Source organism: Micropterus dolomieu, linkage group LG07, assembly GCF_021292245.1.
Source record: "Micropterus dolomieu isolate WLL.071019.BEF.003 ecotype Adirondacks linkage group LG07, ASM2129224v1, whole genome shotgun sequence".
Taxonomy (NCBI): Eukaryota; Metazoa; Chordata; class Actinopteri; order Centrarchiformes; family Centrarchidae; genus Micropterus; species Micropterus dolomieu.
Window position 1 is genome coordinate 10843185 of NC_060156.1, and position 12699 is coordinate 10855883.

At 39.0% G+C, this 12699-nt stretch overlaps 1 protein-coding gene across 3 annotated transcripts in view; it reads right to left on the reverse strand.

Moving 5' to 3' along the window:
- Positions 1 to 12699, reverse strand: part of tmem198a (transmembrane protein 198a) — a 30435-nt gene that overhangs the window by 14449 nt on the left and 3287 nt on the right. The window contains exon 1 of one of the 3 annotated variants that reach the window (XM_046053984.1): positions 120 to 166. The exons of the other annotated variants lie outside the window; for them this stretch is intronic. The gene's annotated coding sequence lies outside the window, so the exon portion shown is untranslated. Of the gene's footprint in view, positions 1 to 119; positions 167 to 12699 lie in introns of those variants that run through there. 3 annotated transcript variants of the gene reach the window in all.

Genomic DNA, 12699 nt, shown 5'->3' on the forward strand with positions numbered 1-12699 from the left:
CGAGCAACTGCACCAGAAACACATCATATCAAATGACGAACATAACAAAATATGGACTGTGATGTGTTAATTAGTATTTATTCTAACCTTTAAAAAAAACATACATTGTATTTACTTACCTAATCTAATCTGTCGAGTCTGTATACTTCTGTCAGATGAAAATGTGCCCCAGGCTTCCAGTTTGGTCCTTTTTTGGTAGTATCTGTGCAATCAGCTAATAAACGTGATCTAAGTCAGCTGTGCTTCACACATTTTGTGTGAGGAAAGCTGAGGGCAAATGCAGCCAATCACTGTGTCTCACTCTACCCTAACATAATAGCAAGTACATTCTAAAAGCACATTTTTAACAAGTAAATTGTGCACTAAACCCTATAAAGTTGTACAGTTATACAGTAAGGATCATAAACTCATACTGTTAACCACACAGCTCCACACTTATTCAGGTCCAAATCCCAATGGCTTAATTTCCAGCTGAGACACAAATTGAGACCAGTGCATAGACGCACTCAATGGTGGAGACCTTTAAACGGAAGTATCCTCTAAGTGGCATAAATAGCACTGTTTTACTCTGCATTATCATAATTTCATGAAGCAAGTATATCTTTTATATAGTCATCATTGTCTGTCATGCATTTTAATTCTCGCTTAGACTGACTTAGTACAAAGTGCATGCCGTTTTATCTCTTCAAGGAATTGACATTGGAGACTCAAACGATTGTATTGTACAGTACATCAGACCACAGTTATACTACCCCTCAATCCCAAAGCATGTCAGCTTTTACTATAGTGACAAAAGGGTCGCAAAACCTGTAGTTCTTTTACAGCCTCTGTGGGTTACAGGCTGCATATAAAATTTTAAGTTCTGTTACTCTGGATCCATTACCTTTGTCTAGTTTCTCCTTCAGGTCACCGCACTTGTCATGTCAGAATACAGATGTCATTCTCTCTTTCTCTTTCCCAGCCTCTCTCTCCTGTGTTTACTCTTGCACATGCATATGCAAATATACACAAACTGTGCACACATACTTGGCTGCCTAATTGCACAGGGGAGGTAAGCCCTTTTTACTCTGTATTGACGTAATAAAGCTGATGCACTGTGGCACACACACACACATAAAAACAGATGCACGCACAAGAGCAGCCATGGTGATTTTTAGCAATACACCTCTGAAGTCCTGTACACACTCAAACTAAATTGTTTTGACATGGTGTGTGCTGGAGAAAACAAAACTACACAGGAGTCAGATACAAGTTAAGATTATAAGGTTATATATTCCAATTCTTGATAAGCATTTGAAATGAAATTTAGCATTTTTGCTAAAACTAAAAGTATATGTTTAACAGTGGTCAAGATAAGAAAGAGCAGTATATTTAGAATGCAGGGACCATCATATTGTGGCTAGCTAGACTAGGAAGAACAACCCCCCCCCCCAAACATCTTGGCACTCGCATTGGAGGAGAATGTCAACCAATCATACACAAAACATCAGTAAACATCAGGCAGCATTCATTTGAAATAACCGACTTCATAACAATGATAGAAGTGTGGAAAGGAATGAGGCAAGTGAAATGAGAAAGTCAACAGCATACTGAAAAAATCTAATGGCAGAATTTACAATTGACATTCAGTGAGCTATAATATGAATGGGTGCCAGAATCTGATGTCTCTAATAAATGCTCAAGGTTTTCATGTGTCATGAAGACTAATCTAAATGTCACCTGCTGTGTTTAATTGCTTTTATGCCCTAGCCACAGCCCCTTTCATCAGATCCCTTATGTCAGCTACACCCACCTGAGTCTGTGCCTCTGGGCTTCCCCTGTCACTACTAATATGGAATTAAAAAGCATTAACATAGATTAAGATAAACTATAAGCTAGTATTAAACATTTTAATGATACAGTGTAAACGACGCTCCCTGTCAGAGAAGTCGGGAGCCTGTGACTCAGAGCTAAACTCAAGCCGATTAGCATTAATACAGGTTGTTTGAACGCAGCAGTCTTTTAGTGGCAACCATGTTAGCTACATAACATGTACTATATAGCCATGTCAAGTACAATAATAACCTGTGAGGATAATATGTGATGTTATATTGCTTTCTGAAGTCAAATCCTCAGACTCTACCAGAGAGTAGCACTCTCAAAGCAGGAACCTTCAAGAGAGTAGGTACTTCTTGACAGGAGAAACACTGCTGTCTGGTTCATTGAGCGAGCCTTCATATCTGCTGCCCTGAAAACTGATTTTCATTAGAAGCTGCTGAAGATATTGTTATATTGTAAAACTTGTTAAATGGCTAAGGTGAGTTAAGCTTCTAGAAAGCTTCTGGAAACTTAAATTTTTACAGCATCCAATATGATAGTGATACATGTGCCAGATTTTTGCTTCACTTGGTTAAGTGCAGTTGTCAAAAATGCCCAAACAACCTGCTCCAGTTTGCATTCTGTGCAGAGTTGGTTAAAAACCAGAAAAGCAATTGGAGAAATTCCTATTCATAATTGCCTGTCTTGGAAAGACGGACTCCAATGGTGAAATAGATTGTGAAGACTGCAGCTTAGTCACACCACAGGCACCTTGACTCTGGAGAAAAATCCAGCTGAGAATGGATGACAAGGGATTCGACCGCACGACCAAAAAGAATAATGACCAAGTGAAAAAGTGCTGAAATGATTTGGTCTCTAAAGCTGCCTTTATTTTCTTTTTCTGTCGAGAGACAACCCGAGTCATGAAGGACTTTTCTGTACTTCACAAGGGATTAAAGTATTTTTTTTAACTTTAACTTGTTAAATGCTCCTGCAAAGAAGCTGATAAAAAGTGATGTAGTGGTGGGTCAGGAAGTACTGCAATTTCTTTTTTTCTTTTTTTTTCCTTTCTTCTTCTTTTTCATGCCCCCTGCATCCAATATTACAGTTATTGCAAACAGAAATCAATTTCTTTGTAACACAAAGTCAGAATTGGTTGGAGAAAGTGGTAGGTTGCTTGGTAGCTCAATCTTTACAAGCAAACTACGCGCTACGCTTGCAGTTGTTGACCTCCCCCACAGTCACAAGGAGACACACAGGGAGATAGTGCTACTCCAAATAGTTGGATTACAGTGGGTCTTGAAAACCCAGTGAGCCAACATAAAACAAAAACTAATAAACCATACATCACTGATCAGAAATTTTGTATTGTATTATATTATAGTCTCAGGATTTTCACAAACAAAAGAAAAGGCAACCAGAACAAAGACCCAGAACAAAGGGTAAATGATGCTGCTTCATGTGCACTTCTGCAGTAGGGATGAAACGGTTACCAGTTTAACGATAAATCACGGTCAAACTCTTGAAGGTTAGAATTACAGTTTCAAATTTGAATTATCATTAAAACAGTGTTTGATTACGGTGCTTTGAATATTGCACAGTAAATACTGTCCAGCATCAACCAAGTTAGGAATAGTCCCCCAGATGGTGGAAGGCAGTGACAGCACTCTGGAGATTTTTCAGCCTTAAGTGTGGTCATATTTTGTTTTTTGTAACTTTTAGCTCAATCCATGATGTGGGAATTTTGGAATGAGAAAGAATTTTATTTCCATCCATCCATCCATCGTCAACCGCTTATCCTGCATACAGCGTTGCGGGGGGCTGGAGCCAATCCCAGCTGACATCGGGCGAAAGCCGTGGTACACCCTGGACAGGTTGCCAGTCCAACGCAGGGCCACACATATACAAACAACCACTCACACTCACATCCAAACTTAAGGACAAATTTGGAGACACCAATTAACCTAGCCTGCATGTATTTGGATGGTAGGAGGAAGCTGGAGCACTCGGAGAGAACCCACGCTGACACGGGTAGAACATCCAAACTCCACACAGAAAGTGAGGCGACAGTGCTAACCACTGCACCACCGCGTCGCCCAGAATTTTATTTGCAATTTTCAATATAAAACTTGGTGAAAACTGGTGTTTATCAATACTTTTCAAGCATTTTACAACACTGTGATAATACTGATAACTGTGATCATTTTGGTCACTATAATCGTGATGTAAATTTCTCATGCAATTTCATCTCTACTGTGCTCATTTCCATGACAGCATCATCAAATAAACTACAGTAAATCATCCTCAGTTTCAGCATGACTTTTCAGACTGAATGCTGATTTCTGTATGAAAGATTTTGTCAAATCACATTCTGTGCTGACCAGACACACCCACAGAGAGATGACATGATCAGAAAATAGTCCACCAACAAGGTCACAACAATAAAGAGGAAAAAACAGCATATTATGCAACAATGTCACGTGCTGCATGTTGCTATAACAACCAGCAGCGGTACAAGGACCGTGCAAATGGGAAGAGGGGCTCATGTCCATGGGAATGTGCATGTTAAGAGCCAATGTGTGATGGTTTCTTTGAGGCCCCTGGCAGCAGTTTGTCCTGACCTCTGACCCTATTCAGCTAGTGCCTCTTTAAAAATCACCAACATATTATGGTGATATAGCTGGACTTAGTGCACTATGATGACTATTATGGCCAAAACCAGTCCCATACTTGATGTTGAAGCATTTTTGTGAGTGTAATGGAGTGACTATTGTGTGACAATGCTACAGACACAGACAAGTACCTTGGACTAAACCATCACATAGATTAGTTGTGGGTTTAAATGAATCAAAATTATTAAATCTACTCACAGTGAGAGTACCAAAATATAGACTTTTATTATTATTTTGATTGTTTGATATTTTAGTAACTGTTGTGCTATCTCACATTTGATACTGATTTTTTAGTCCTTTTTTTTTGTTTTTTCCCCCTATTAATATACACACATATACGGTTTTATTCATTATTATTCATTTTATTTAAATTTTTAAATATATTTTTATAATAACACACGTTACTGTGTCATTTACTTAGTTAATTTTAATATTTAAATTTTAATTTATTTATTTTTTTAGATTGGTGTCATCATTAACAAGCCTCCACTACATGTGTCGCATCTGCTGCTGTGAAAATCAAATCACGGGTGGAAACATTTGGTGACTTTATAAACATACTGCAAATGGAGAAAGACCGCAAGTAGACATACAGGGAGAGAGAAACAAAAAGAGGATGGGGCAAGCCAGTGTGTTTGCAGAAAGAGACCAGAGGTGTCAGTGTGTGTGAGTGTGGGGATAATTCAATTCAATTCAATTCAATTTTATTTATATAGCGCCAAATCACAACAACAGTTATCTCACAGCGCAGATAAGAGAACTGAAGGGAAAAGCAAGGTGAGCAGATTCAAGTAGTGAGTAAACACTAAAACATTAGAATGAAGGAGAATTAAAATGGTGAAATAAGAAATACCTCCCCACATTCAGTCATTCTGTGGGAAACACTGTACAGTAACCTACAGTTTACACGTAATAATTATCACTTTCTTTTTGCATTTCCGAAAAATCTTTAGCTTCCTCCTACGGTGAGACAAAGTCTCAGTTGTTCTGTGTGCTTATTTTTGCATGTGTGATTGATACCTACTACTTATTCAAAAGCTGCCAAAATCATCATGAGATTATGTCTGTTATGTCTTAAGTGTCCTCAGCCTCAAAAACATGCGGGGGAAGACGGTAAATTAATATCAACGCAGGAGACCAGCTCTGTATTGTTGCTGGTTTCTCAGTGTGATAAACAGCACCAATAACAGGTCACTGTTCAGTGCAAAAACATTGCTTCACTGTAGAACTATGTTCCCATAGAAGCAGAACTATGGATCTAATTATTACTGTACATGGTGCTTGCACTTTCATAAAATATGCATTGAAGTTGGCACATGTGGCGATGCTGCTGTTCCTTTACAGTGGGTGTTTTTTTTTTTGTCTGAGGTAAGTAAAAATAATGCAGAAAGGATCATAATAATGATATCTTAGTAACATGTGTCACCGTGTTTCCAGTGCACAGAATAACCAGAGTTCATTTTCCATCAGCTCCACTTGAGAGCTTTAGTATGTAAACGCTGCAGTGAAACCAACATCGAAATGCCTTTTCACAGGCTCGTTTCCCTCCCTGCTGACAAACGGGGAGCGCTGAATCACAACACAGCACCTCTGACACAAATCACAGTTCACATGATGATTTGCTCAGCCATATCCTTGCTTGCATGCCTCTGTCAGCCCGACAGCCCAATAATGTGAGGTTACATATCAAAACCACTGGCAGTGTAATAACCTTTCTGCGTGCTGATGTGCTCTCTGTTGGAGTTATGCTTCTGTTCCCCTCTCCTCCAGATGAGTAGACAGTCTGAGGTCACAGATCAAATCTGAACACTGCAGGCACAGTAATAAGGGTTTTATGATTTGTTCTGCTGTATGCCAGCTTGTATCTCTAGCCTCAAAACTGTATTTGCCATTTGCAGCACAGTGTGACTTCACCTTCACCTCTCTGGGTGTGTTGACTTGTACAGATGTATGATCTTTAGATCATTTATCTATTGTAGAGGACAGTGTCCCTTATAACTGATAGAAATAGTTGTTATGAAAAATAATGCTTTCCCTGAATCACTATGTATAAATACTTGATTCTCTACTTGCATGCTAGATTAACATTATAATTTCAAACACAAAGTGAAAGAATATGAACTCAATATCAAACTGTATTCTGCATAAACTCAAAGGAATGTGAAGAAGAGTGAAGTCTTCTCAGCCTTTACAGTGTGTGTGTGTGTGTGTGTGTGTGTGTGTGTGTGTGTGTGTGTGTGTGTGTGTGTGTGTGTGTGTGTGTGTGTGTGTACACACATATGTATAAAGCTTTTCATCCCCAAACCTGCTGCGAGATAAATTATATTTTCTAATCTTCTATTGATATGGGCAAACTGACAGGAAGAAAAGAAGATGAAGGGTTAGAAAGTGTTTGTGCTCGTTTGTGCGCACCTAGGTGTGTGTGTCTCTGTCTGTGTGTGTGTGTATGTGTGTCAGCATGAATATTTCAGAGGCCCCACACTGAGTGGTGGCGACAGAGCATCACCAGAACGAGGACACACTGCTCTCCAGAGAGAGAAGGGGGGACAGAAAGGAAAGAAAGAAAGACAGAAAGAGAGAAGAGAGCAGAGCAAGATGAAAAGAAAACCAGGAAGACTCAACACACACACACACACACACACACATATTTAGTCTCTGCATAAGATATGGTTCACTCCAAAATGGCATTTTATTGGGCTGTATATTGGCAAAAAAGATTCTTACATTATTTGTATCAAATCAACACAGCAGCATCTCTTATTTGGGTTCCTCTAACTTGGTTTTGTGTAAAGCTAAAAACCTGACTGTGATTTGAACTAAGCTCCAATACAAGAAAGCAAATCTCTAGTGACATCTAGGCACACAGATGGTTTTGGTTTCATTTGTCCAGGGTTTGAGATATTTGTCTCAGAGATTTCTGCCTCAACTCCTATACAATTACTGTAAAATAATTTTTTTATGTGCCATTCCAGAAACATGTTCGTCACTAGTCTGGATAATAAACAGACCTTGCTCTGAACAGTTTTCACTGGAAGTACTTTGAAGAAATAGTCCCCAGAAAACTCTTGGCAGCGTGTTGTGTGGATTGTGTCCAAAGTAAAAGGAACCACTTGTTTCTGAATAGTGATGCGGTTTTTAAATGTAGTTTTTCAATGCAATGAGCAACACAAAAATCCATCCACCGCTATTTACATGTATCATTTTCTACATCCTTTATTTATACACTCTTTTTTGCTCTATAAGGCTTTAATGGACAATTTCCTCTCTTAACTCTGGTACGAAGTGGTGATATTGATTTTTAAATGTACCCAAGTGTACTTAGCTCATCAGATTGGACAGAATATTAGATCACAGCTGTAACTATTGTCATAATTATTTTGTATCAGGCAATTTTGAGGATACAGTGCAATAAAACCTATGGGGTGAAGAGTTCAGTGGGTTTTAGTTCAGTAGGCTGAAGCAGGATGGAGATTTAGCCTGGTTAGTCTAGGTGAAATGTTTTAGAGGTAAACCTTGCTAATACCACTAAAGCTGTTACTGAGATATTAAGCCGTTTCCCTCGGTGAGGTTGACAAGATTTGACGCACAGGATCACTAGATAGTAGGAACAGCAACTTGTTTTGTACAGAAATTGCTGGTCCACAGAGGAAGAATCCTAAAGACAGTGGTGATCCACTTACAACTTTACTTCTAACTCCACCATAAGGTTTAAATTTGTGGTTTTGTGTGAAATATCTCAACAACTGTTGGATTAATTGCTTGGAAATTTGGACAACCATGTCACCATCAGGATGATTTGTAAGAACTTTGACCATTCCCCAAAACAACATGTACGAGAGTTGGAAAGTCACATGACGTTTAATGTGTTGTGGTCGTAGTTTGGTTAGGTTAAGAAAAAGATCGTAGTTTGGGTGAAAATAAATACATTACATAAGTCACCTACAAAACCTAACTTCAAACTTTCACATTGGACTTGAACTTTGGAGTTCTGAGTGAAAGTCCTAAGTTTACTTGACCCATCCAGCCACCTTCTTATGTGTACTCTGTTGCTCTTTATACTACATCACCTAACTTCCTCATGTGCTCCCTTCATACGGCCAATAGAGATCATGGCTTTTTATCCTGTCTTTCTGTCTAACCGCATATGGCCTCATTTTTCTGTGCCTACTGTATGGTGCAGACTCATATCCCAATAAGTTTTAGGATCTTGATTCTGAACGGAGAGACAGTGACAGTCATGTCATGGTTACTATCTTTCGGCACTTCTGTTCCATTTCCAGTTTAGAGAAACAGAGATGGACAGCATTCATGAACATGTGACAGTGAGTAACAGTGTTGCTGATGTCATGGTTACTAACAGGATGACTGTGTTTCCATCTAGCCCATCTGTCACTGGGGAGACTACTACTTTGTGTGTGTGTGTGTGTGTGTGTGTGTGTGTGTGTGTGTGTGTGTGTGTGTGTGTGTGTGTGTGTGTGTGTGTTGTGAGGGTGTTGTCGGGAAAGAAAGCAGAAAGAGACTTAGAGAGTTAGAATCTGCTTAGGATTTGAGACAAATGTATCTGACATTAAAGAAATATAGTCAAACAGTCCTATCTTGCATCTGTTCTCATGGATTCTGCTGTAGAATGAAGACATTGAGCGATTATTTCACAGTGCAATTATTGTTATTTCACAGACCAACGAGATGTGGCATAAAACTGTCTCAGTTCTACCATTACATACAAGAGGACAACAGCCTTTATTTCAATTGGTGACCTTTGGAGAATATGAACTGGGATACCAGTGTTTCCTACAATGGTTACCAGCACGTGTGGTGTCTTTGAAATGCTTCATTAATGTCTAATTAGTTTAAAAAGAAACAAATGAAGCTAATCATTCAAAGTGTTTATGAGGGGAAAGCTTAACAGTTCTTCTCAAACTTCTTCTCAAGCTCCTTTTCTTTTTTTATATCTTTAAAAATTGCATGTGACATTTTATAGACTAAATGATGAATTAATTAACCGACAAACTGTTAATGAAGATAATCATTTACTGTAGGCCTATTTCTTAGGAGGCCAGACTGTTAAACTGAACTAGTTCCCTGGTCAGTAGGCATGGTGATCAGAAAGGAACACATAACCTGGTTTGGAAACTACTGTAACTATAAAAAGTATTGCAGATCAACAGTGTAACTGAAGAGTAAAATGGTCATTCATCACAGCATCCTCATTACAGTAATTTTGTTTTACAAGCTCGACAAGTCCTGCCTCTCTTGTTTGCCTTCCTGTCATCGCTGTTTCCAAATCTTTTTCCTTTCAGCCAATTTCCTTTTTTTAAACATTTAATCATTATCAACAGCACATTCTTAACAACCTTTGATAAATAAAGCATTGACATTGGTAGAAAAATGTTAATAGCACATTTTTCCATACCATTTCCCTTTCAGTCAGGAACAAAAACAAGTTTGGTCACAATTTAAACAGTTTAAATGCCTTTCACTGCTTACAGTCTTTAGTGTATCACTTCTTTATCTGCATCTAGATAAGCTCTTTAAGTTCACTGCCCACTCCATCATGCCTACATCTATATCATTTGCCACTTTTTGTATCTGTACAGTAAAGCTAAAATAGAGACACACACAGTGAAACAGCCTTGGCCTGGGTCATTTGGTTGCTCCGGTCATTAGGTTTAAATGCAGGAGGGTGGTTTGTATGGGAGCCATTAACTTTCTCCTCACACTCTAACTCTCTCCCTCTGCACTACAAGTCTATTGAGATGTCTGAGTGACCTATAGACCCCTCACACACTTGTGTATATATACACACACACACACACACACACACAAACACAAAACATCAAGACAGAGAAGCATGTCTAGAGACTATTCTATACATAAAGGTCCTCATCTCCACCCGATCGTTCTCTCACCCATTCCCTTTTCATGCATCTATTCAGCCATCAATCTACCCATTTAGCAAACTACTTATAAAGTGCAACACCAAAGTATGGAGCTGAAAACAACCTGCTTTGCCGTGCAGTGATCTCAGGTGTAGCTTCAGATGTTGCAGGTGTACCATGGGCAGTCTCAGATCACTTGAAGTGTAGTGTGTGTGTGTGTGTGTGTGTGTGTGTGTGTGTGTGTGTGTGTGTGTGTGTGTGTGTGTGTGTGTGTGTGTGTGTGTGTGTGCCCGTATGCTGGTGGCCTCAGCATTGATCCCCATCTAAGCCTTGGTCACTGCATGTGGCCTGAAGGTGAGGTGACAGGGGAGTAAAGAGGCTTTCATGAGATTATAGCTCATTCTCTGTCTTCCACCGTCTCTCTTTCCAGCATCATTTATCTCACTGCTGCTTTCAATCACTTTGCTGGTTCTCTGTTTGTCTCTTGGTGAACACTAGACCTACTTTAAGTCACAGTGTCTTCAGTCCCACATGGATCCATTTGTCTCTTTCTAAGTGTCCCCAATGAGCTGATGGTGGCTGTTCAGAAGTGTGTGACTACACATCAAAAACAAACAAAATGTATGAAAAAACAACTTTCAGATGTGCAATTTCTTTCAAAACCATCTCTCCATTTCCCACATAATTATTTTCATGCTGTTTGATTATATGCCTGCTTTCAGCGAGCAGTAAAAAAAAGCCAAAATGCTATTTGTACTTTTTCCTCTGAAGGTATGAGTGGCCTTGTATGCACATACCTGTATACTAGCTGCAGACAAACAATGTGCGAGAAATAGTGCAAACACCAGTGGTGAAAGAAGCATTCTGATCTTTTACTTTTACTACTAAAAGTAGAAATTTTACAACATACAAATACTGTATTACAAATGCATAAATTCAATCACAATTAAAAATTAATTAATTTGAGATTAATGTTAATTCTAATCCTGTATCTGGTCGAGACTGGGCTCATTTAAAAACATGATACACTCTTGGGTAATTTTATATACTCCATCATATTTTATATGCTCATTATAAGTTATTAAAATCACATTCTGCAAAATAGCCAGTAACCATAGTTATTAAATCAGTGTATTGGAGGAACTAACATGTTGGGGAGAAGAAGTATAAAGTAAAACATTGCAATACTCAAGTAAAATACATATATGTAAGAATTAAGTGCAGGATTTGAGAAAATATACTTGGTTCCTTTCCACCAGTGGTAAACACACAAGTACATTTTGTCTGTGATGGTGTGAAAACAGGACAAGAGGCTATGTGCACACACAAATACACATTCCTCTGTTTAAATCTCGGCCTTCTATCTTTCACTGTTTCTATTAGCTGTGCTGCCCACAGCTCTGTCTCTCTGTAGATCCGTGCTGAATTACTGCATTCAGACGTAGCTTGTTGGCTCAATTTGCTCTATTTATTGTTGATATTTGCCTGTGTTGGCAAGCATGTCAACATATATACAGTATCATAATAATTACAAATGAGGGATGTCCAATTACCTCACAGATTCCTTGGCAAGATTTAAGTTAACCAATTAGCTACAGTAGCAAAAATAATTATTCCTAAGGATTTGCTCGTGCAAGTGAGCACATAGTCTACACATGAAGTTCATACGTACTATACACACAACACACATACAAAGGTTTGCATCTGAACACACACGCACACGTTTTTCAGATATTGTTCGCATCTACTACATAAATGTTGGCAGATGCAGCAAATGTGTCTGCATACATGGAATGGAGACACTCTTACAGCTGCAAACCAACATTACAGCCAAGCACACGCACACGCGCACACATGCCACATTGCCAGAGGGCTCTCGCACACCGTGAGTCAGATCTGGTTGAAACTAGTGGCTCCCGACCTGACGCTGTCCTCATTACACTTCTGACCACCATACATTTAGTATACAGAGTGCTCAAATCATTGGATGACCAGACATATCTGACCAGTGTTTTGAACCAGTGTGTGTGCGTGTGTGTATGTGCGTTGTGTGTGCATGTGAATAAGCCTGAGGGAAGGACAGCACTGGTGTGTATTAATGGGATTAGGATTGACTTTACCCTTCCTCTCCCTTCTACTTTCACACTTATCCTTTTTCTCCTGCCCCCGACCCCCCATCCATTCTTCTTGAAGTCTATTTCCTTCATTTTATGGTATTTTTCCTTCTGTTTGTATTCATCTTAGTCCACATTTTTTCACAAGTCATAACCATGCCTCTACCTTTTTCCTCCTACCTTCACTTTTCACTCCACTCTTTAAATGTATAGCTTTAATAACTTCCTCTTCACTCA